Source organism: Anser brachyrhynchus (assembly GCF_964034855.1).
Source record: "Anser brachyrhynchus genome assembly, chromosome: 25".
In the NCBI taxonomy this organism is placed as follows: domain Eukaryota; kingdom Metazoa; phylum Chordata; class Aves; order Anseriformes; family Anatidae; genus Anser; species Anser brachyrhynchus.
In genome coordinates this window covers 1,765,309-1,787,681 of record NC_137718.1, presented here as the reverse complement: position 1 = coordinate 1,787,681, position 22,373 = coordinate 1,765,309, and the positions used below count along the sequence as shown (strand labels likewise).

Below are 22,373 nucleotides of genomic sequence, written 5' to 3'. Positions count from 1 at the left end.
ATGTCAAATTCTTCTTTCAATATCTCTAAATTTCCCAAGCCATCAGACATTTTCCTCCTTTATAAATGTATTTATAACAAATCTCATCCTTTGTCACCTAAATTCAAAACATAGGTCTGTCCCAAATCCCTATAGTCGATTATGTTTGAATATAAATGAACCTCTAGTGAAACATCATCTAATTTGTTGAAACACTATAGGTACCTGTGACTTAACATAACAAGGAACTCCTGCTGCAGCATAGTTTTAGGGAGCTCCAAGCCTGGCTTTCTTACTGCTTGGAAAGTGGCTGTTCCAAAGAAAAAGCAGCTAGAAAGAGCTGCAAATGACCATGCTTTACCCTTGAGAATATATCATTTTCTGGGTGTTTGCAGTGGGGCACACTCCAAAGAAGGCTGAGGGGACGTGTTAGTAAGAGTTAAGTGTGTGTATACACACGTAAGTTCTGCTGAACTGTGCTTGGATCTTACAAAACTAGAGTCAGTTAAGGGTGACGATCAAATTGAGTTTAGGCAGGAGAGACTGAAAGAGTTTTTCAGCTCCGACTGTGGTAATTTTAGCAAATGGGGTGGGGTGGGGGGGCTAAGACTCGATCTTGGGTTTCTTGATAGCAGTAGGAAGGCTGCTGTTCCCTTCAGTATGCTTTGGATTAGGTCTTTGACGTCTCTAAATCAGCCAGAAACCAGGGTGCTAGGCAAGTGGAAATCATGGCTGCAGAGAAGCTGAAATGTCTGAAAACTCAAGACATTTCTATGCAATGTCCCTACAGGCTAAATAATGTCAACCAATTTAAATCGCAACCGGTAGGGAATAATATCTGGGGCCTGATGTCCTCTATCCTGCTCAGATAATAGCAGCAATACAGTTGTAATTATGGTGATAATGTTCAAAATTCATTTGCGTTTGCCTGAGTTGTGATGATTTATTGTTTGATGATTATCTTGCTAGAGTTTTGTGGATGGAATAATCTCCCTTATTTACATAATCAAGGCATCAAAATCTTTAGAGCAGGGCTTGCTATCAGCAGCTGGCTGTGCCATGTGTGGTAGGATCCCGTAGTTTTTACACCTTGTGTTGCAGGAGACCTTGGTATCCATTAGAATATACTGAAAATTTACTGTCTTGTACTACTTAAGTGTAAATCACATTAATATAGGGAGCTGTTCCTGCATTACTGACAGCTACTAAAGCTAGTTAATAGGCAGAATCTGTGTACCGTTGCAAGGTAGAGCTGAGAAGGACTGTTGGAATGATACCTTTGTCAAAAGCCAATAAACAAAGAAACATGTACAAAGCATTACATTTGCAGGCAGAACCGATACGTGGATATGATTTATAATGCGTGCTTTTGTGCAAATTGCTGCAACATCAGAAACCATGTGGTAAGTGTCGACTTCGCCTGGGGGATAAGCTCCAGGCTCCACAAGCTACAGAAATCCTTCGGTACCTTCTGGAAAGCTCTCAGACCCCCTCTCTCCCAGTACCAGCCACAACTTGTCACCAGCTGCAGGAAACGAAAACCACTGACATCACAATGGATGGGGGTGCAGCAATACCACCACGTTTGTGAGGCTGCACTACTGAAGTCTACCCTGATCTGGGCCTGTTCACTTCAACTTAATTGAAACTTACCATTTTTCACTCAATTACTTTTACAAAACTTTTAAAATTGTTTGTTTTCCTCATGACAGATACATAGTTAAAATACTTGATTTCAGTAATGTTTTTGTAAAATGAAGTGCATTTTAGTATGCCTTTCACTCATTAAGAGTTAAGGATGCACAGGTGCCAAGTAGATCTCAGCTGTATGCTTTTTGCCACAGCTGAGCTGCTCAGACACTCCTGTGACACTGGCACTAAAAGCTCAAAAACTGCAGACTGATTTTAAGGAATAAACTGCTGCAATAGGATATTATCTTTCTGTTGAGTTTTAAGAGCAAGTTAGATGACAGTCTGTAAGAAGATTTGAGAGAGGGCTATCTGAGGTAAGACTTTTTTTTTTTTTTTTACTGTTTTCTCCGTAATAATATTCCCTTTTCTCTGTAATATTTCTGAGTTTCAAAGAGTTTTTTTGTTTGTTTGTTTTTTGTGTGGAGGCAGTGATATTAGAAATTTCTGTGGAGAACTAAATAACAAAAATATATACTTCTCATTTATTTGGGGACACTGATTTCTTTGGAAGGAACATGCAACATTTTCCCTAATTAGACACTTGGAACCACGAGGTTTTTAGATGTTATTTGGCTAGCTGCGCACAAGTTTTCCAACGCCCATCCGCAGGCCCCCGTTTGCTGTGAGGGACGCAGACCCCTCTGAGAGCCCCGCCATGACGGGCAGGGCAGCGAGCACGGCGGCGCTGCCACCCCCGACTGTTACGACAGCGCCCTCAGAGGCCTCAACCAATCAAAGCCGGGCCGCATGTCCGTTTTCACCAATGGGCGGGCGCGATCGCCAAGGCGAAAGTGGCGGGCGCCGTTCCGCGTTGCTATTGGCTGGCGGGCGGGCCGGCGTGGTATATAAAGCATTGTGAGGGACGGGGTGAGGTACTGCCCGAGGAGCGGATGAATATGCTGTCGGTCTGTGCTGCGTTATCCTGAAGTACTGAGGAGATTGTGGCGGGCAGCTCTGTCAGGGAGGTGGTGAGTGGTCAGTACCAGACGGGAGCGAGATGGGGCAGTGTTGGGGGGCTGGGCGAGGAAATCCGGGGAGAGCCTGCCTGGGCTGAGGTAACGGGGAGGGAGAGTGGTGAGAGGGCAGGGCCATGCTGAGGGGATGAGAGGGGGCGGTAGTATGGCGCAGGCTTGGGGCTGGTAGGTAGACACTAATACCACAAATATCTCTTGCTATAGTGGGATGAAAGTATATACAGGAAGAAAAACAAGAATGCTGAGAAGAATTTAATGTGCAGTAACATTCTATGTGCTAGATGGCTACTTTTTGGTAGTAGATACTAGTATATGACAATCTCTAAGCTGTATGTTGTTCCTTTGGCAGCAAGTGCTAGAACAGAAAAAAAAAACAGTCTAGGGGAACTTGCGGTATGAGTGACAAAGAAGAGCAGAGCAGCAGCAATGATGATTGAAGAGAAAGGCAGCCTGGGCAAAGGTACTGCCCTGTCAACAGGTAAGGACTTCAGTTGGTAGCAGCCAGTGAAGAAGAAGGAAGAGGCATCATGTGGATCTACGAGGCAAGAATGAGCAGCAAGAGGATGAGGGAGCAGAAGACTGAAGAGGAGCAAAAACGAAGGCACCCTGGGGAAAGGGACCGCGCTGTCAGCAGGGCTACAGTAAGGAGAGCAGTGCTGGCACCTTAGGTGCCCAGGTTTGTTTTGCAGTGCGTGACCACCCTGTAAGCAAGGGCCCAGGCTCTCAAGCTGTGCTATGCATGTCCAGCTCTGTTTGCCCAGGGTTCCAGCCTTGGAGCCCTGCTGCAGTAGTGGCTCGAGCTGCTCTGTGCGTCAGTATGGTGAGAAAAGCTGCTTTAAGTGGGTGTTGGTAGGGCCAAGTCAGGGATCCCAAGGCAGCTCCTCATAACGACCACCCAAATGAAGGCAGACTTGGAAATGGGGACTACTTTCCTCAGGCCCAGGACTTGGAGCTTCCAACGCATGTCTAATGGTTTGTCCTTTGTTTGCACCAGCCAGCGCAGAAGAAAGAAAAGGCGTCATGTGGAACGACGAGGCAAGAGTGAGCAGGAAGAGGGAGCAGAAGACAGAAGAAGGGCAAACAGGAGGGCACCCTGGGCAAAGGCACCCAAAAGCACCTGGGAGCAGGGCCAGCCTGTAAGCAGGTGTTGGAGCCAGCTGCTCTAGTCAGCCAGCAGGAACAGCCCCTTCCCGGCCCTCTAGAGGGTGCGGGCTGGGGCGCTGCTCGTGTTGTCAGGGTTATGTTTGTAGTTCCTATAGTGTGGGCTTAGTCTGCCCGTAGGGCTCCTGAAGCGGTTGAGTTGTGGCGCAGCCAGGCGGGCCGGCCCGTAGCAGGGCCACAGGTGGGAGCCTCGTGCTCTGCGGAGCTTTGTGGCGCTGCTGAGGCGTGGGGTACGGCCCTGTAAGCAGGGTGGAGCGTGCCCCCGTGTCACTTGCTGCCGGGAGCCCCCTGTAGCCAGGTGGGTCTCCGTGGCCCCCGCCTTACATGGGCCTGGGACCACTAGAAGCCGTGTAACCAGGGCTGGGGCCTGAGCCCCAGCATTCGGCTGTCTCGCTCCGCTGCCTGTCCTTCCTGCTGGTGGGGGAAGGCTGAGCTCTGGGGTTCCCTGGGTGTTGTGGACCTGCCTGTAATCAGGCTTAGGTCTGGGAGCCTTTTGCTCCGCTGGCAGCTGTGGGGTGCCTGAGCTGTTAGCGGTATTGAGGTTTGGATTCCCCAGTTAGGGGAGAAGGAGCCTCCCCTGGCCTCTGGGCCCAGGGCAGCCCTGTAGCTCAGGGTGCTGCTGCCCTGGGTTCCTGGGCGCTTTAAATTGTCAACAGCTCCTCGAGCCCCCCTGTAAGCAGGGGTGCAGGCTCTTGGGCTGTTGCTGTGTGTGCCCAGCTTCCTTTGCCCAGGGAGCTTGCTTCGGAGCCCTGCTGCAGCACCGGATGGAGTTAATCTGTGCGTCAGCACGGTGAGAAAAGCTGCTTTAAGGTGGTTTTGTTATGGCAAAGGGGAGGGGGGGGGAACCTCTGAGGCTGTCTCTCCTTGGGGGCCGGTTGCAGTGGGGTCCTGCCTCGGGGTCTTCGGTTCCTTGTTTTGTTCCAGCACAGGAGTTGGAGCTTCCAACCCCGTTCTGATGGTTTTGTCCTCGTTTGCAGCAGCCAGTGCAGAGGAACGAAGAGGTGTCGTGTGGAACGACGAGGCAAGAGTGAGCGGGAAGAGGGGCAAAGAGGAGGGCACCCTGGGCAAAGGCACCGCCCTGTCAGCAGGGCTCTAAGTAGAGGACAGTAGCGCTGGCACCTTAGGTGCCCGGGTAGGTTTTGTGCTGGGCGACCTCCCTGTAAGCAGGGCTCGGGTCTTTGCTCTTGTAGTTGGCCTTTTGCCTTGTTGCTCCTTTGGCTGCCTGGGGGGAGCGGCCCCCTGGAAGCAGGGGCACAGCCGCTCTCTCCGCACCCGGCGGGGCCTCAGAGCTCTCTGGACCCCAAGGCCCCCCTGTAGTCAGGGGAGAGCCTTTCCCCACCCCCTTTTTTTGGCCACCTAGCTCTTTGTGTAAACTACTTGTCTGTCCAAACATGATGAACTATTAAAAACTACTGTATAGATAATATAGAATGTAATATATAACATCAGCTATTACATAATAATATATATAATATGATAAATACGAATTATATGAAAAGCTATTCTGTGAAGTAGACGAGCTATTGCTGGAACAACCTATTATTAGGTGTTCTGTGTATTATTGCCCCGTAGCTGGGGTGCGTAGTACCGTTTGGCCACACCAGAAGCCCTTTTGGCCTCTGGAGGTCTCCGGCATCACTGTAACTTCCGGGCAGGTCTGAGGTTCTCGCCTTCTGCTTGCGGGTGGCATTTTGCTACCCAAGTGTTGGTTGCGTTGGTTCTCCTTCCTCACTGGGACGTTATCTGTCCCTGTCCTCTGTGCTCCCTCTCCATTCTCCAGGTCGGTGTGAGTGAGCGAGCGAGCGAGTTTTTCCTTAGGGCTCTCTTAAAACTGCTGCAGCTTAGCCTAAACTTCCCTGGGGGGACGGAGTTCTCGGTGCGGCTTGATGAGGGAGCCCGTGGGTAGTGACGGAGCCCAGGCTTGACCCATTTTTTTAGGGCAGTCAAGTGGCACAACGGTAGTATGGGCACCGCCACCCTGTAGCCAGGGCCTGGGTCTGCGCCCGTGTGCTTGGCTGTCCTGCCGGAGACCTGTGCGAGCGACAACCCCGTAGTCGGGGTCTGTGTCACGAGCTGTGGAGCCCTCTGTCCCCGGGAGCAGGGCCAGCCTGTCAGCAGGTGTTGGAGCCAGCTGCTCTAGTCAGCCAGCAGGAACAGCCCCTTCCCGGCCCTCTAGAGGGTGCGGGCTGGGGCGCTGCTCGTGTTGTCAGGGTCATGTTTGTAGTTCCTATAGTGTGGGCTTAGTCTGCCCGTAGGGCTCCTGAAGCGGTTGAGTTGTGGCTCAGCCAGGCGGGCCGGCCCGTAGCTGGGCCACAGGTGGGAGCCTCGTGCTCTGCGGAGCTTTGTGGCGCTGCTGAGGCGTGGGGTACGGCCCTGTAAGCAGGGTGGAGCGTGCCCCCATGTCACTTGCTGCTGGGAGCCCCCGCCTTACATGGGCCTGGGACCACTAGAAGTGGGTCCGGGTTTTCACCCTCCCTGTAACCAGGGCTGGGGCCCGACCCCCGGCATTCGGCCATCTCGCTCCGCTGCCTGTCCTTCCTGCTGGCGGGGGAAGGCTGAGCTCTGGGGTTCCCTGGGTGTTGTGGACCTGCCTGTAATCAGGCTTAGGTCTGGGAGCCTTTTGCTCCGCTGGCAGCTGTGGGGTGCCTGAGCCGTTAGCGGTATTGAGGTTTGGATTCCCCAGTTAGGGGAGAAGGAGCCTCCCCTGGCCTCTGGGCCCAGGGCAGCCCTGTAGCTCAGGGTGCTGCTGCCCTGGGTTCCTGGGCGCTTTAAATTGTCAACAGCTCCTCGAGCCCCCCTGTAAGCAGGGGTGCAGGCTCTTGGGCTGTTGCTGTGTGTGCCCAGCTTCCTTTGCCCAGGGAGCTTGCTTCGGAGCCCTGCTGCAGCACCGGATGGAGTTGATCTGTGCGTCAGCACGGTGAGAAAAGCTGCTTTAAGGTGGTTTTGTTATGGCAAAGGGGAGGGGGGGGGGAACCTCTGAGGCTGTCTCTCCTTGGGGGCCTGGTTGCAGTGGGGTCCTGCCTCGGGGTCTTCGGTTCCTTGTTTTGTTCCAGCACAGGAGTTGGAGCTTCGAACCCCGTTCTGATGGTTTTGTCCTCGTTTGCAGCAGCCAGTGCAGAGGAACGAAGAGGCGTCGTGTGGAACGACGAGGCAAGAGTGAGCGGGAAGAGGGGCAAAGAGGAGGGCACCCTGGGCAAAGGCACCGCCCTGTCAGCAGGGCTCTAAGTAGAGGACAGTAGCGCTGGCACCTTAGGTGCCCGGGTAGGTTTTGTGCTGGGCGACCTCCCTGTAAGCAGGGCTCGGGTCTTTGCTCTTGTAGTTGGCCTTTTGCCTCGTTGCTCCTTTGGCTGCCTGGGGGGAGCGGCCCCCTGGAAGCAGGGGCACAGCCGCTCTCTCCGCACCCGGCGGGGCCTCAGAGCTCTCTGGACCCCAAGGCCCCCCTGTAGTCAGGGGAGAGCCTTTCCCCACCCCCTTTTTTTGGCTCTGTGTAAACTACTTGTCTGTCCAAACATGATGAACTATTAAAAACTACTGTATAGATAATATGTAATATATAACATCAGCTATTACATAATAATATATATAATATGATAAATACGAATTATATGAAAAGCTATTCTATGAAGTAGACGAGCTATTGCTGGAACAACCTATTATTAGGTGTTCTGTGTATTATTGCCCCGTAGCTGGGGTGCGTAGTACCGTTTGGCCACACCAGAAGCCCTTTTGGCCTCTGGAGGTCTCCGGCATCACTGTAACTTCCGGGCAGGTCTGAGGTTCTCGCCTTCTGCTTGCGGGTGGCATTTTGCTACCCAAGAGTTGGTTGCGTTGGTTCTCCTTCCTCACTGGGACGTTATCTGTGCCTGTCCTCTGTGCTCCCTCTCCATTCTCCAGGTCGGTGTGAGTGAGCGAGCGAGTTTTTCCTTAGGGCTCTCTTAAAACTGCTGCAGCTTAGCCTAAACTTCCCTGGGGGGACGGAGTTCTCGGTGCGGCTTGATGAGGGAGCCCGTGGGTAGTGACGGAGCCCAGGCTTGACCCATTTTTTTAGGGCAGTCAAGTGGCACAACGGTAGTATGGGCACCGCCACCCTGTAGCCAGGGCCTGGGTCTGCGCCCGTGTGCTTGGCTGTCCTGCCGGAGACCTGTGCGAGCGACAACCCCGTAGTCGGGGTCTGTGTCACGAGCTGTGGAGCCCTCTGTCCCCGGGAGCAGGGCCAGCCTGTCAGCAGGTGTTGGAGCCAGCTGCTCTAGTCAGCCAGCAGGAACAGCCCCTTCCCGGCCCTCTAGAGGGTGCGGGCTGGGGCGCTGCTCGTGTTGTCAGGGTTATGTTTGTAGTTCCTATAGTGTGGGCTTAGTCTGCCCGTAGGGCTCCTGAAGCGGTTGAGTTGTGGCGCAGCCAGGCGGGCCGGGCCACAGGTGGGAGCCTCGTGCTCTGCGGAGCTTTGTGGCGCTGCTGAGGCGTGGGGTACGGCCCTGTAAGCAGGGTGGAGCGTGCCCCCATGTCACTTGCTGCCAGGAGCCCCCTGTAGCCAGGTGGGTCTCCGTGGCCCCCGCCTTACATGGGCCTGGGGCCGGGTTTTCACCCTCCCTGTAACCAGGGCTGGGGCCCGACCCCCGGCATTCAGCCTTCTCGCTCCGCTGCCTGTCCTTCCTGCTGGTGGGGGAAGGCTGAGCTCTGGGGTTCCCTGGGTGCTGTGGACCTGCCTGTAATCAGGCTTAGGTCTGGGAGCCTTTTGCTCCGCTGGCAGCTGTGGGGTGCCTGAGCCGTTAGCGGTATTGAGGTTTGGATTCCCCCGTTAGGGGAGAAGGAGCCTCCCCTGGCCTCTGGGCCCAGGGCAGCCCTGTAGCTCAGGGTGCTGTTGCCCTGGGTTCCTGGGTGCTTTAAATTGTCAACAGCTCCTCGAGCCCCCCTGTAAGCAGGGGTCCAGGCTCTTGGGCTGTTGCTGTGTGTGCCCAGCTTCCTTTGCCCAGGGAGCTTGCTTCGGAGCCCTGCTGCAGCACCGGATGGAGTTGATCTGTGCGTCAGCACGGTGAGAAAAGCTGCTTTAAGGTGGTTTTGTTATGGCAAAGGGGTGGGGTGGGGGGGGGAAACCTCTGAGGCTGTCTCTCCTTGGGGGCCTGGTTGCAGTGGGGTCCTGCCTTGGGGTCTTCGGTTCCTTGTTCTGTTCCAGCACAGGAGTTGGAGCTTCCAACCCCGTTCTGATGGTTTTGTCCTTGTTTGCAGCAGCCAGCGCAGAGGAACGAAGAGGCGTCGTGTGGAACGACGAGGCAAGAGTGAGCGGGAAGAGGGGCAAAGAGGAGGGCACCCTGGGCAAAGGCACCGCCCTGTCAGCAGGGCTCTAAGTAGAGGACAGTAGCGCTGGCACCTTAGGTGCCCGGGTAGGTTTTGTGCTGGGCGACCTCCCTGTAAGCAGGGCTCGGGTCTTTGCTCTTGTAGTTGGCCTTTTGCCTCGTTGCTCCTTTGGCTGCCTGGGGGGAGCGGCCCCCTGGAAGCAGGGGCACAGCCGCTCTCTCCGCACCCGGCGGGGCCTCAGAGCTCTCTGGACCCCAAGGCCCCCCTGTAGTCAGGGGAGAGCCTTTCCCCACCCCCCTTTTTTTGGCTCTTTGTGTAAACTACTTGTCTGTCCAAACATGATGAACTATTAAAAACTACTGTATAAATAATATAGAATGTAATATATAACATCAGCTATTACATAATAATATATATAATATGATAAATACGAATTATATGAAAAGCTATGCTATGAAGTAGACCAGCTATTGCTGGAACAACCTATTATTAGGTGTTCTGTGTATTATTGCCCCGTAGCTGGGGTGCGCAGTACCATTTGGCCACACCAGAAGCCCTTTTGGCCTCTGGAGGTCTCCGGCATCACTGTAACTTCCGGGCAGGTCTGAGGTTCTCGCCTTCTGCTTGCGGGTGGCGTTTTGCTACCCAAGAGTTGGTTGCGTTGGTTCTCCTTCCTCACTGGGATGTTATCTGTCCCTGTCCTGTCCCCTGTGCTCCCTCTCCATTCTCCAGGTCGGTGTGAGTGAGCGAGCGAGTTTTTCCTTAGGGCTCTCTTAAAATTGCTGCAGCTTAGCCTAAACTTCCCTGGGGGGACGGAGTTCTCGGTGCAGCTTGACGAGGGAGCCCGTGGGTAGTGACGGAGCCCAGGCTTGACCCATTTTTTTAGGGCAGTCAAGTGGCACAACGGTAGTATGGGCACCGCCACCCTGTAGCCAGGGCCTGGGTCTGCGCCCGTGTGCTTGGCTGTCCTGCCGGAGACCTGTGCGAGCGACAACCCCGTAGTCGGGGTCTGTGTCACGAGCTGTGGAGCCCTCTGTCCCCGGGAGCAGGGCCAGCCTGTCAGCAGGTGTTGGAGCCAGCTGCTCTAGTCAGCCAGCAGGAACAGCCCCTTCCCGGCCCTCTAGAGGGTGCGGGCTGGGGCGCTGCTCGTGTTGTCAGGGTCATGTTTGTAGTTCCTATAGCGTGGGCTTAGTCTGCCTGTAGGGCTCCTGAAGCGGTTGAGTTGTGGCTCAGCCAGGCGGGCTGGGCCACAGGTGGGAGCCTCGTGCTCTGCGGAGCTTTGTGGTGCTGCTGAGGCGTGGGGTACGGCCCTGTAAGCAGGGTGGAGCGTGCCCCCGTGTCACTTGCTGCCGGGAGCCCCCTGTAGCCAGGTGGGTCTCCGTGGCCCCCGCCTTACATGGGCCTGGGACCACTAGAAGTGGGTCCGGGTTTTCACCCTCCCTGTAACCAGGGCTGGGGCCCGACCCCCGGCATTCGGCCGTCTCGCTCCGCTGCCTGTCCTTCCTGCTGGTGGGGGAAGGCTGAGCTCTGGGGTTCCCTGGGTGTTGTGGACCTGCCTGTAATCAGGCTTAGGTCTGGGAGCCTTTTGCTCCGCTGGCAGCTGTGGGGTGCCTGAGCCGTTAGCGGTATTGAGGTTTGGATTCCCCAGTTAGGGGAGAAGGAGCCTCCCCTGGCCTCTGGGCCCAGGGCAGCCCTGTAGCTCAGGGTGCTGTTGCCCTGGGTTCCTGGGTGCTTTAAATTGTCAACAGCTCCTCGAGGCCCCCTGTAAGCAGGGGTGCAGGCTCTTGGGCTGTTGCTGTGTGTGCCCAGCTTCCTTTGCCCAGGGAGCTTGCTTCGGAGCCCTGCTGCAGCACCGGATGGAGTTGATCTGTGCGTCAGCACGGTGAGAAAAGCTGCTTTAAGGTGGTTTTGTTATGGCAAAGGGGAGGGAGGGGGGAACCTCTGAGGCTGTCTCTCCTTGGGGGCCGGTTGCAGTGGGGTCCTGCCTCGGGGTCTTCGGTTCCTTGTTTTGTTCCAGCACAGGAGTTGGAGCTTCGAACCCCGTTCTGATGGTTTTGTCCTCGTTTGCAGCAGCCAGTGCAGAGGAACGAAGAGGCGTCGTGTGGAACGACGAGGCAAGAGTGAGCGGGAAGAGGGGCAAAGAGGAGGGCACCCTGGGCAAAGGCACCGCCCTGTCAGCAGGGCTCTAAGTAGAGGACAGTAGCGCTGGCACCTTAGGTGCCCGGGTAGGTTTTGTGCTGGGCGACCTCCCTGTAAGCAGGGCTCGGGTCTTTGCTCTTGTAGTTGGCCTTTTGCCTCGTTGCTCCTTTGGCTGCCTGGGGGGAGCGGCCCCCTGGAAGCAGGGGCACAGCCGCTCTCTCCGCACCCGGCGGGGCCTCAGAGCTCTCTGGACCCCAAGGCCCCCCTGTAGTCAGGGGAGAGCCTTTCCCCACCCCCTTTTTTTGGCCACCTAGCTCTTTGTGTAAACTACTTGTCTGTCCAAACATGATGAACTATTAAAAACTACTGTATAGATAATATAGAATGTAATATATAACATCAGCTATTACATAATAATATATATAATATGATAAATACGAATTATATGAAAAGCTATTCTGTGAAGTAGACGAGCTATTGGTGGAACAACCTATTATTAGGTGTTCTGTGTATTATTGCCCCGTAGCTGGGGTGCGTAGTACCGTTTGGCCACACCAGAAGCCCTTTTGGCCTCTGGAGGTCTCCGGCATCACTGTAACTTCCGGGCAGGTCTGAGGTTCTCGCCTTCTGCTTGCGGGTGGCATTTTGCTACCCAAGAGTTGGTTGCGTTGGTTCTCCTTCCTCACTGGGACGTTATCTGTCCCTGTCCTCTGTGCTCCCTCTCCATTCTCCAGGTCGGTGTGAGTGAGCGAGCGAGCGAGTTTTTCCTTAGGGCTCTCTTAAAACTGCTGCAGCTTAGCCTAAACTTCCCTGGGGGGACGGAGTTCTCGGTGCGGCTTGATGAGGGAGCCCGTGGGTAGTGACGGAGCCCAGGCTTGACCCATTTTTTTAGGGCAGTCAAGTGGCACAACGGTAGTATGGGCACCGCCACCCTGTAGCCAGGGCCTGGGTCTGCGCCCGTGTGCTTGGCTGTCCTGCCGGAGACCTGTGCGAGCGACAACCCTGTAGTCGGGGTCTGTGTCACGAGCTGTGGAGCCCTCTGTCCCCGGGAGCAGGGCCAGCCTGTCAGCAGGTGTTGGAGCCAGCTGCTCTAGTCAGCCAGCAGGAACAGCCCCTTCCCGGCCCTCTAGAGGGTGCGGGCTGGGGCGCTGCTCGTGTTGTCAGGGTCATGTTTGTAGTTCCTATAGCGTGGGCTTAGTCTGCCCGTAGGGCTCCTGAAGCGGTTGAGTTGTGGCTCAGCCAGGCGGGCTGGGCCACAGGTGGGAGCCTCGTGCTCTGCAGAGCTTTGTGGTGCTGCTGAGGCGTGGGGTACGGCCCTGTAAGCAGGGTGGAGCGTGCCCCCGTGTCACTTGCTGCCAGGAGCCCCCTGTAGCCAGGTGGGTCTCCGTGGCCCCCGCCTTACATGGGCCTGGGGCCGGGTTTTCACCCTCCCTGTAACCAGGGCTGGGGCCCGACCCCCGGCATTCGGCCGTCTTGCTCCGCTGCCTGTCCTTCCTGCTGGTGGGGGAAGGCTGAGCTCTGGGGTTCCCTGGGTGCTGTGGACCTGCCTGTAATCAGGCTTAGGTCTGGGAGCCTTTTGCTCCGCTGGCAGCTGTGGGGTGCCTGAGCTGTTAGCGGTATTGAGGTTTGGATTCCCCAGTTAGGGGAGAAGGAGCCTCCCCTGGCCTCTGGGCCCAGGGCAGCCCTGTAGCTCAGGGTGCTGTTGCCCTGGGTTCCTGGGCGCTTTAAATTGTCAACAGCTCCTCGAGCCCCCCTGTAAGCAGGGGTGCAGGCTCTTGGACTGTTGCTGTGTGTGCCCAGCTTCCTTTGCCCAGGGAGCTTGCTTCGGAGCCCTGCTGCAGCACCGGATGGAGTTGATCTGTGCGTCAGCACGGTGAGAAAAGCTGCTTTAAGGTGGTTTTGTTATGGCAAAGGGGTGGGGTGGGGGGGGGAAACCTCTGAGGCTGTCTCTCCTTGGGGGCCTGGTTGCAGTGGGGTCCTGCCTTGGGGTCTTCGGTTCCTTGTTCTGTTCCAGCACAGGAGTTGGAGCTTCCAACCCCGTTCTGATGGTTTTGTCCTTGTTTGCAGCAGCCAGCGCAGAGGAACGAAGAGGCGTCGTGTGGAACGACGAGGCAAGAGTGAGCGGGAAGAGGGGCAAAGAGGAGGGCACCCTGGGCAAAGGCACCGCCCTGTCAGCAGGGCTCTAAGTAGAGGACAGTAGCGCTGGCACCTTAGGTGCCCGGGTAGGTTTTGTGCTGGGCGACCTCCCTGTAAGCAGGGCTCGGGTCTTTGCTCTTGTAGTTGGCCTTTTGCCTCGTTGCTCCTTTGGCTGCCTGGGGGGAGCGGCCCCCTGGAAGCAGGGGCACAGCCGCTCTCTCCGCACCCGGCGGGGCCTCAGAGCTCTCTGGACCCCAAGGCCCCCCTGTAGTCAGGGGAGAGCCTTTCCCCACCCCCCTTTTTTTGGCTCTTTGTGTAAACTACTTGTCTGTCCAAACATGATGAACTATTAAAAACTACTGTATAAATAATATAGAATGTAATATATAACATCAGCTATTACATAATAATATATATAATATGATAAATACGAATTATATGAAAAGCTATGCTATGAAGTAGACGAGCTATTGCTGGAACAACCTATTATTAGGTGTTCTGTGTATTATTGCCCCGTAGCTGGGGTGTGCAGTACCGTTTGGCCACACCAGAAGCCCTTTTGGCCTCTGGAGGTCTCCGGCATCACTGTAACTTCCGGGCAGGTCTGAGGTTCTCGCCTTCTGCTTGCGGGTGGCATTTTGCTACCCAAGAGTTGGTTGCGTTGGTTCTCCTTCCTCACTGGGATGTTATCTGTCCCTGTCCTGTCCCCTGTGCTCCCTCTCCATTCTCCAGGTCGGTGTGAGTGAGCGAGCGAGTTTTTCCTTAGGGCTCTCTTAAAATTGCTGCAGCTTAGCCTAAACTTCCCTGGGGGGACGGAGTTCTCGGTGCAGCTTGACGAGGGAGCCCGTGGGTAGTGACGGAGCCCAGGCTTGACCCATTTTTTTAGGGCAGTCAAGTGGCACAATGGTAGTATGGGCACCGCCACCCTGTAGCCAGGGCCTGGGTCTGCGCCCATGTGCTTGGCTGTCCTGCCGGAGACCTGTGCGAGCGACAACCCCGTAGTCGGGGTCTGTGTCACGAGCTGTGGAGCCCTCTGTCCCCGGGAGCAGGGCCAGCCTGTCAGCAGGTGTTGGAGCCAGCTGCTCTAGTCAGCCAGCAGGAACAGCCCCTTCCCGGCCCTCTAGAGGGTGCGGGCTGGGGCGCTGCTCGTGTTGTCAGGGTCATGTTTGTAGTTCCTATAGCGTGGGCTTAGTCTGCCTGTAGGGCTCCTGAAGCGGTTGAGTTGTGGCTCAGCCAGGCGGGCTGGGCCACAGGTGGGAGCCTCGTGCTCTGCGGAGCTTTGTGGTGCTGCTGAGGCGTGGGGTACGGCCCTGTAAGCAGGGTGGAGCGTGCCCCCGTGTCACTTGCTGCCGGGAGCCCCCTGTAGCCAGGTGGGTCTCCGTGGCCCCTGCCTTACATGGGCCTGGGACCACTAGAAGTGGGTCCGGGTTTTCACCCTCCCTGTAACCAGGGCTGGGGCCCGACCCCCGGCATTCGGCCGTCTCGCTCCGCTGCCTGTCCTTCCTGCTGGCGGGGGAAGGCTGAGCTCTGGGGTTCCCTGGGTGTTGTGGACCTGCCTGTAATCAGGCTTAGGTCTGGGAGCCTTTTGCTCCGCTGGCAGCTGTGGGGTGCCTGAGCCGTTAGCGGTATTGAGGTTTGGATTCCCCAGTTAGGGGAGAAGGAGCCTCCCCTGGCCTCTGGGCCCAGGGCAGCCCTGTAGCTCAGGGTGCTGTTGCCCTGGGTTCCTGGGTGCTTTAAATTGTCAACAGCTCCTCGAGGCCCCCTGTAAGCAGGGGTGCAGGCTCTTGGGCTGTTGCTGTGTGTGCCCAGCTTCCTTTGCCCAGGGAGCTTGCTTCGGAGCCCTGCTGCAGCACCGGATGGAGTTGATCTGTGCGTCAGCACGGTGAGAAAAGCTGCTTTAAGGTGGTTTTGTTATGGCAAAGGGGAGGGGGGGGGAACCTCTGAGGCTGTCTCTCCTTGGGGGCCTGGTTGCAGTGGGGTCCTGCCTCGGGGTCTTCGGTTCCTTGTTTTGTTCCAGCACAGGAGTTGGAGCTTCGAACCCCGTTCTGATGGTTTTGTCCTCGTTTGCAGCAGCCAGTGCAGAGGAACGAAGAGGCGTCGTGTGGAACGACGAGGCAAGAGTGAGCGGGAAGAGGGGCAAAGAGGAGGGCACCCTGGGCAAAGGCACCGCCCTGTCAGCAGGGCTCTAAGTAGAGGACAGTAGCGCTGGCACCTTAGGTGCCCGGGTAGGTTTTGTGCTGGGCTACCTCCCTGTAAGCAGGGCTCGGGTCTTTGCTCTTGTAGTTGGCCTTTTGCCTCGTTGCTCCTTTGGCTGCCTGGGGGGAGCGGCCCCCTGGAAGCAGGGGCACAGCCGCTCTCTCCGCACCCGGCGGGGCCTCAGAGCTCTCTGGACCCCAAGGCCCCCCTGTAGTCAGGGGAGAGCCTTTCCCCACCCCCTTTTTTTGGCCACCTAGCTCTTTGTGTAAACTACTTGTCTGTCCAAACATGATGAACTATTAAAAACTACTGTATAGATAATATAGAATGTAATATATAACATCAGCTATTACATAATAATATATATAATATGATACATACGAATTATATGAAAAGCTATGCTATTAAGTAGACGAGCTATTGGTGGAACAACCTATTATTAGGTGTTCTGTGTATTATTGCCCCGTAGCTGGGGTGCGTAGTACCGTTTGGCCACACCAGAAGCCCTTTTGGCCTCTGGAGGTCTCCGGCATCACTGTAACTTCCGGGCAGGTCTGAGGTTCTCGCCTTCTGCTTGCGGGTGGCATTTTGCTACCCAAGAGTTGGTTGCGTTGGTTCTCCTTCCTCACTGGGACGTTATCTGTCCCTGTCCTCTGTGCTCCCTCTCCATTCTCCAGGTCGGTGTGAGTGAGCGAGCGAGCGAGTTTTTCCTTAGGGCTCTCTTAAAACTGCTGCAGCTTAGCCTAAACTTCCCTGGGGGGACGGAGTTCTCGGTGCGGCTTGATGAGGGAGCCCGTGGGTAGTGACGGAGCCCAGGCTTGACCCATTTTTTTAGGGCAGTCAAGTGGCACAACGGTAGTATGGGCACCGCCACCCTGTAGCCAGGGCCTGGGTCTGCGCCCGTGTGCTTGGCTGTCCTGCCGGAGACCTGTGCGAGCGACAACCCTGTAGTCGGGGTCTGTGTCACGAGCTGTGGAGCCCTCTGTCCCCGGGAGCAGGGCCAGCCTGTCAGCAGGTGTTGGAGCCAGCTGCTCTAGTCAGCCAGCAGGAACAGCCCCTTCCCGGCCCTCTAGAGGGTGCGGGCTGGGGCGCTGCTCGTGTTGTCAGGGTCATGTTTGTAGTTCCTATAGCGTGGGCTTAGTCTGCCCGTAGGGCTCCTGAAGCGGTTGAGTTGTGGCTCAGCCAGGCGGGCTGGGCCACAGGTGGGAGCCTCGTGCTCTGCAGAGCTTTGTGGTGCTGCTGAGGCGTGGGGTACGGCCCTGTAAGCAGGGTGGAGCGTGCCCCCGTGTCACTTGCTGCCGGGAGCCCCCTGTAGCCAGGTGGGTCTCCGTGGCCCCCGCCTTACATGGGCCTGGGGCCGGGTTTTCACCCTCCCTGTAACCAGGGCTGGGGCCCGACCCCCGGCATTCGGCCGTCTTGCTCCGCTGCCTGTCCTTCCTGCTGGCGGGGGAAGGCTGAGCTCTGGGGTTCCCTGGGTGCTGTGGACCTGCCTGTAATCAGGCTTAGGTCTGGGAGCCTTTTGCTCCGCTGGCAGCTGTGGGGTGCCTGAGCTGTTAGCGGTATTGAGGTTTGGATTCCCCAGTTAGGGGAGAAGGAGCCTCCCCTGGCCTCTGGGCCCAGGGCAGCCCTGTAGCTCAGGGTGCTGCTGCCCTGGGTTCCTGGGCGCTTTAAATTGTCAACAGCTCCTCGAGCCCCCCTGTAAGCAGGGGTGCAGGCTCTTGGACTGTTGCTGTGTGTGCCCAGCTTCCTTTGCCCAGGGAGCTTGCTTCGGAGCCCTGCTGCAGCACCGGATGGAGTTGATCTGTGCGTCAGCACGGTGAGAAAAGCTGCTTTAAGGTGGTTTTGTTATGGCAAAGGGGTGGGGTGGGGGGGGGAAACCTCTGAGGCTGTCTCTCCTTGGGGGCCTGGTTGCAGTGGGGTCCTGCCTTGGGGTCTTCGGTTCCTTGTTCTGTTCCAGCACAGGAGTTGGAGCTTCCAACCCCGTTCTGATGGTTTTGTCCTTGTTTGCAGCAGCCAGCGCAGAGGAACGAAGAGGCGTCGTGTGGAACGACGAGGCAAGAGTGAGCGGGAAGAGGGGCAAAGAGGAGGGCACCCTGGGCAAAGGCACCGCCCTGTCAGCAGGGCTCTAAGTAGAGGACAGTAGCGCTGGCACCTTAGGTGCCCGGGTAGGTTTTGTGCTGGGCGACCTCCCTGTAAGCAGGGCTCGGGTCTTTGCTCTTGTAGTTGGCCTTTTGCCTCGTTGCTCCTTTGGCTGCCTGGGGGGAGCGGCCCCCTGGAAGCAGGGGCACAGCCGCTCTCTCCGCACCCGGCGGGGCCTCAGAGCTCTCTGGACCCCAAGGCCCCCCTGTAGTCAGGGGAGAGCCTTTCCCCACCCCCCTTTTTTTGGCTCTTTGTGTAAACTACTTGTCTGTCCAAACATGATGAACTATTAAAAACTACTGTATAAATAATATAGAATGTAATATATAACATCAGCTATTACATAATAATATATATAATATGATAAATACGAATTATATGAAAAGCTATGCTATGAAGTAGACGAGCTATTGCTGGAACAACCTATTATTAGGTGTTCTGTGTATTATTGCCCCGTAGCTGGGGTGTGCAGTACCGTTTGGCCACACCAGAAGCCCTTTTGGCCTCTGGAGGTCTCCGGCATCACTGTAACTTCCGGGCAGGTCTGAGGTTCTCGCCTTCTGCTTGCGGGTGGCATTTTGCTACCCAAGAGTTGGTTGCGTTGGTTCTCCTTCCTCACTGGGATGTTATCTGTCCCTGTCCTGTCCCCTGTGCTCCCTCTCCATTCTCCAGGTCGGTGTGAGTGAGCGAGCGAGTTTTTCCTTAGGGCTCTCTTAAAATTGCTGCAGCTTAGCCTAAACTTCCCTGGGGGGACGGAGTTCTCGGTGCAGCTTGACGAGGGAGCCCGTGGGTAGTGACGGAGCCCAGGCTTGACCCATTTTTTTAGGGCAGTCAAGTGGCACAACGGTAGTATGGGCACCGCCACCCTGTAGCCAGGGCCTGGGTCTGCGCCCATGTGCTTGGCTGTCCTGCCGGAGACCTGTGCGAGCGACAACCCCGTAGTCGGGGTCTGTGTCACGAGCTGTGGAGCCCTCTGTCCCCGGGAGCAGGGCCAGCCTGTCAGCAGGTGTTGGAGCCAGCTGCTCTAGTCAGCCAGCAGGAACAGCCCCTTCCCGGCCCTCTAGAGGGTGCGGGCTGGGGCGCTGCTCGTGTTGTCAGGGTCATGTTTGTAGTTCCTATAGCGTGGGCTTAGTCTGCCCGTAGGGCTCCTGAAGCGGTTGAGTTGTGGCTCAGCCAGGCGGGCTGGGCCACAGGTGGGAGCCTCGTGCTCTGCAGAGCTTTGTGGTGCTGCTGAGGCGTGGGGTACGGCCCTGTAAGCAGGGTGGAGCGTGCCCCCGTGTCACTTGCTGCCGGGAGCCCCCTGTAGCCAGGTGGGTCTCCGTGGCCCCCGCCTTACATGGGCCTGGGACCACTAGAAGTGGGTCCGGGTTTTCACCCTCCCTGTAACCAGGGCTGGGGCCCGACCCCCGGCATTCGGCCGTCTCGCTCCGCTGCCTGTCCTTCCTGCTGGTGGGGGAAGGCTGAGCTCTGGGGTTCCCTGGGTGTTTTGGACCTGCCTGTAATCAGGCTTAGGTCTGGGAGCCTTTTGCTCCGCTGGCAGCTGTGGGGTGCCTGAGCTGTTAGCGGTATTGAGGTTTGGATTCCCCAGTTAGGGGAGAAGGAGCCTCCCCTGGCCTCTGGGCCCAGGGCAGCCCTGTAGCTCAGGGTGCTGCTGCCCTGGGTTCCTGGGTGCTTTAAATTGTCAACAGCTCCTCGAGGCCCCCTGTAAGCAGGGGTGCAGGCTCTTGGACTGTTGCTGTGTGTGCCCAGCTTCCTTTGCCCAGGGAGCTTGCTTCGGAGCCCTGCTGCAGCACCGGATGGAGTTGATCTGTGCGTCAGCACGGTGAGAAAAGCTGCTTTAAGGTGGTTTTGTTATGGCAAAGGGGAGGGGGGGGGGAACCTCTGAGGCTGTCTCTCCTTGGGGGCCTGGTTGCAGTGGGGTCCTGCCTCGGGGTCTTCGGTTCCTTGTTTTGTTCCAGCACAGGAGTTGGAGCTTCGAACCCCGTTCTGATGGTTTTGTCCTCGTTTGCAGCAGCCAGCGCAGAGGAACGAAGAGGCGTCGTGTGGAACGACGAGGCAAGAGTGAGCGGGAAGAGGGGCAAAGAGGAGGGCACCCTGGGCAAAGGCACCGCCCTGTCAGCAGGGCTCTAAGTAGAGGACAGTAGCGCTGGCACCTTAGGTGCCCGGGTAGGTTTTGTGCTGGGCGACCTCCCTGTAAGCAGGGCTCGGGTCTTTGCTCTTGTAGTTGGCCTTTTGCCTCGTTGCTCCTTTGGCTGCCTGGGGGGAGCGGCCCCCTGGAAGCAGGGGCACAGCCGCTCTCTCCGCACCCGGCGGGGCCTCAGAGCTCTCTGGACCCCAAGGCCCCCCTGTAGTCAGGGGAGAGCCTTTCCCCACCCCCTTTTTTTGGCCACCTAGCTCTTTGTGTAAACTACTTGTCTGTCCAAACATGATGAACTATTAAAAACTACTGTATAAATAATATAGAATGTAATATATAACATCAGCTATTACATAATAATATATATAATATGATAAATACGAATTATATGAAAAGCTATGCTATGAAGTAGACGAGCTATTGCTGGAACAACCTATTATTAGGTGTTCTGTGTATTATTGCCCCGTAGCTGGGGTGTGCAGTACCGTTTGGCCACACCAGAAGCCCTTTTGGCCTCTGGAGGTCTCCGGCATCACTGTAACTTCCGGGCAGGTCTGAGGTTCTCGCCTTCTGCTTGCGGGTGGCGTTTTGCTACCCAAGAGTTGGTTGCGTTGGTTCTCCTTCCTCACTGGGACGTTATCTGTCCCTGTCCTGTCCTCTGTGCTCCCTCTCCATTCTCCAGGTCGGTGTGAGCGAGCGAGCGAGTTTTTTCCTTAGGGCTCTCTTAAAATTGCTGCAGCTTAGCCTAAACTTCCCTGGGGGGACGGAGTTCTCGGTGCGGCTTGACGAGGGAGCCCGTGGGTAGTGACGGAGCCCAGGCTTGACCCATTTTTTTAGGGCAGTCAAGTGGCACAACGGTAGTATGGGCACCGCCACCCTGTAGCCAGGGCCTGGGTCTGCGCCCGTGTGCTTGGCTGTCCTGCCGGAGACCTGTGCGAGCGACAACCCCGTAGTCGGGGTCTGTGTCACGAGCTGTGGAGCCCTCTGTCCCCGGGAGCAGGGCCAGCCTGTCAGCAGGTGTTGGAGCCAGCTGCTCTAGTCAGCCAGCAGGAACAGCCCCTTCCCGGCCCTCTAGAGGGTGCGGGCTGGGGCGCTGCTCGTGTTGTCAGGGTCATGTTTGTAGTTCCTATAGCGTGGGCTTAGTCTGCCCGTAGGGCTCCTGAAGCGGTTGAGTTGTGGCTCAGCCAGGCGGGCCGGCCCGTAGCAGGGCCACAGGTGGGAGCCTCGTGCTCTGTGGAGCTTTGTGGCGCTGCTGAGGCGTGGGGTACAGCCCTGTAAGCAGGGTGGAGCGTGCCCCTGTGTCACTTGCTGCCGGGAGCCCCCGCCTTACATGGGCCTGGGACCACTAGAAGTGGGTCCGGGTTTTCACCCTCCCTGTAACCAGGGCTGGGGCCCGACCCCCGGCATTCGGCCGTCTCGCTCCGCTGCCTGTCCTTCCTGCTGGCGGGGGAAGGCTGAGCTCTGGGGTTCCCTGGGTGTTGTGGACCTGCCTGTAATCAGGCTTAGGTCTGGGAGCCTTTTGCTCCGCTGGCAGCTGTGGGGTGCCTGAGCCGTTAGCGGTATTGAGGTTTGGATTCCCCAGTTAGGGGAGAAGGAGCCTCCCCTGGCCTCTGGGCCCAGGGCAGCCCTGTAGCTCAGGGTGCTGTTGCCCTGGGTTCCTGGGCGCTTTAAATTGTCAACAGCTCCTCGAGCCCCCCTGTAAGCAGGGGTGCAGGCTCTTGGGCTGTTGCTGTGTGTGCCCAGCTTCCTTTGCCCAGGGAGCTTGCTTCGGAGCCCTGCTGCAGCACCGGATGGAGTTGATCTGTGTGTCAGCACGGTGAGAAAAGCTGCTTCTAAGGTGTTTTTGTTACGGTAAGGGGAGGGGGGGGGGGGGACACCTCTGAGGGTGTCTTGGTTAGGGTGGTCCTTATGAGGAGCTGCCTTCGGTTCCATGTTGGCTTCAGGTACAGGACTCGGGGCTTCCAATCTTGTTGTGATGGTTTTGTCTTTGTTTGCAGCAGCCAGCGCAGAAGAAAAAAATCACAGAATTGTAGGGGTGGGAAGGGACCTCGAGGGCTTGTGGAGTCAAACCCCCTTGCCAGAGAAGGTTCCCTTGAGCGTATAGTACATGTGGGGGTGCAGACTGGTCTTGAATAGCTCCGGAGAAGGAGGCTTTACACCCTCTGTAGGCAGCCTGTTCCAGTGCTCCATCACCCTCACTGCTAGTGGTGCACAACTTACTGTGCTCCATTTTGTATCTATTGCCCCTTGTCCAGTCCCCACAGACCACTGAAATGATCTTGGCCATATCTCTCTTTCTCATGTACCTCAGGTATTTATAAACATGGGTGAGATCCCCTCTCAGTCTTCCTTTGTAAAGGGTAAACGGACCTAAGTTTCTGCTCCCTAAGTAGGGGTCCAGGCTCTTGGGCTCCTGCTGGGCATGTCCACTCACAGTGGCTTCAGTTTCAAAGCAGGGTGCCTGCTACGGAGCTCTCCTGCACCAATGCGTGGAGCTCCTTTGCTTATTAGCATCGTCAGAAGAGCTG

At 56.6% G+C, this 22,373-nt stretch overlaps 2 long non-coding RNA genes across 26 annotated transcripts; both read left to right on the top strand.

The window, feature by feature from the left end:
• The first annotated feature begins 582 nt into the window (after nucleotides 1–582).
• On the top strand, nucleotides 583–3,931 carry LOC308182589. 10 transcript variants are annotated; one of them, XR_013941916.1, is made up of 3 exons: nucleotides 1,488–2,650; nucleotides 3,005–3,286; nucleotides 3,640–3,931. It is a non-coding gene; the product is annotated as an uncharacterized lncRNA (long non-coding RNA). The 10 variants fall into 10 exon arrangements; XR_013941917.1 differs by having other exon boundaries at nucleotides 1,489–2,643; nucleotides 2,995–3,286; XR_013941918.1 differs by having other exon boundaries at nucleotides 1,489–2,646; nucleotides 2,995–3,286.
• A 2,369-nt stretch (nucleotides 3,932–6,300) lies between these two features.
• LOC308182587 lies at nucleotides 6,301–21,860 on the top strand. Of its 16 annotated transcripts, none has more exons than XR_013941898.1 (9): nucleotides 6,301–6,723; nucleotides 6,913–8,835; nucleotides 9,030–9,830; nucleotides 11,972–13,110; nucleotides 13,305–15,275; nucleotides 15,466–15,598; nucleotides 17,580–19,530; nucleotides 19,720–21,661; nucleotides 21,843–21,860. It is a non-coding gene; the product is annotated as an uncharacterized lncRNA (long non-coding RNA). The 16 variants fall into 16 exon arrangements; XR_013941899.1 differs by having other exon boundaries at nucleotides 6,302–6,723; nucleotides 6,916–8,835; nucleotides 9,030–11,000; nucleotides 11,191–13,110; XR_013941900.1 differs by having other exon boundaries at nucleotides 6,302–6,723; nucleotides 9,033–11,000; nucleotides 11,191–13,110.
• The last annotated feature ends 513 nt before the right edge of the window (nucleotides 21,861–22,373 follow it).